This window comes from Alligator sinensis, unplaced genomic scaffold (genome assembly GCF_000455745.1).
Source record: "Alligator sinensis unplaced genomic scaffold, ASM45574v1 scaffold342_1, whole genome shotgun sequence".
NCBI lineage: Eukaryota > Metazoa > Chordata > Crocodylia > Alligatoridae > Alligator > Alligator sinensis.
Window position 1 is genome coordinate 301,882 of NW_005842126.1, and position 1,863 is coordinate 303,744.

Consider the following 1,863-nt stretch of genomic DNA (forward strand, 5'->3'; position numbering starts at 1 on the left):
CCCAGCCCAGCCCCTGGCTTCTTTACTTTTCATTCCATCCAGGAAGAGCACACACCAACTGCTGAAACTTCCTTAGCCTGACAAAGGGTTTTTGAACCCGAAAGCTTGCTTAATAACTTTTCTCCAACTATTTGGGTTGGTCTAATAAAAGATATCGAATTCACCCAAGGAACCTTGTCTGCCTATGTCCTTAGACCAACACGGCTACAACCTAAACCCCTGCACCAGAATGAACTCACACCAGAAATCTATCAAAGACAGGAATACCCAATTACCGGTGGGGACACATTTCTCACAAGAAAACCACTCTCTCTCCAATCTCTCAGTCCTGATCCTCAAAGGAAACTTACAAAACACTTCTCACAGATGAGCCTATGAACTTCACTTCATCAACCTCCTGGATACTAAAAATCATGGACTAAATATAGACATTGGATTTATGACACATTAGAACCTGCCCGACAGCTGACTTCCCAGGTACTTCTCCACTATTCATCACCCTTCTCTCCCCACCACCCAGCCTGTCTCTTACCCATTGACTCCTCGATCTACATTTTCACTGACTGCCTGTCTTGCATGTGTACCAGCGCAGCCTCTGGCTTTTTTACTTTTCATTCCATCCAGGAAAAGCACACACCAAGTGCTGAAACTTCCTTAGCCTGATGAAGGGTTTTTGAACCCGAAAGCTTGCTTAAAAATTGTTCTCCAACTATTTAAGTTGGTCTAATAAAAGATATCAGATTCACCCAAAGAACCGTGTTTGCAAACACAAATGCACTCAAAGACTTGTAATGAGCCCCTTTGTCCACTAGATGGCGGTGTAACATTTTTGTAGTTCACCCATTTGTCCCGCGGGTGTCACTTTGAATTGCACTTACAAATGGATGAGGTTAGCTGCCCTGTTTCGATAACTGGGTGTAATGTGTTTCTATGGACACCAGGTGTTTTGCATGCCAGATGCTGCCGTCCACTCAACCCAAAGTCTTTATTTTATCTATGTTCATCTATGTACCTGTATGGACACCGGCAACCCCTGCCACTCACTCCCCCGGCCATGCCCTGGCCAGGATGACAATGGCACCATTACCCTGTACCTGCTGCCCCTGCCCCTGCAAGAATGCTGCTCTTTTCCCTTGGCTGTGACTGCTGCACCACTTGCAGTGAGACCAGCAGCAGGCAAGATGCCCTTAGAGAAACTGGTGCCCAACTACAAGTAGCCCATAGCCAGTCATGACTGCACCGTCTCCCCCCACAGTCAGACCCACACCTGCAGCCCCCGCCACTCACTCCCCCAGCCATGCCCTGCCCAGGGTGACAATGGCACTGTCACCCCGTATTCTCCCCCTGCCCCTGAAAGAATGCCAGGGTTCCTCACTGTAGGACTCAGGACCCTGAGCCATCCTCCTGTCCCTAACTTGTGACCAGGGCACCCCTGGCCCTGGTAGTGGCCAGGGGTCACACACTCGGCATCACACATTCGGCATGCCTGTCTTGCTATTTCCCACAATCACAGTGTGCAGGTACTAATGGTGCTGAGAATCCTATCTGTCTGGGCATCATTCTCAGGCTTCCTATGTAGTCTGCTGTATATAGAAATTATGTTTAATTAAGAAAATTTATAGAAGAAAAACTGTTTCTATGTTCACTGTTCTGTCAAAGGATTACCAGTTGCTGATGCTTTCAGGGCTGAGCCTTTCTTTGTCCCTGCAGGATATTACCTAGCCACTTCATATTTCAAAGAGTGCCATTATTACCCACTTAGGTAATAATGGCACTCTTTGTTCTCCCACTTTGTTCTCCCACTGCAGCAACAGGAGTAGCTGAAAGGGGCATGTTAATACTTTATCCCCAGTCTTCTCCTTT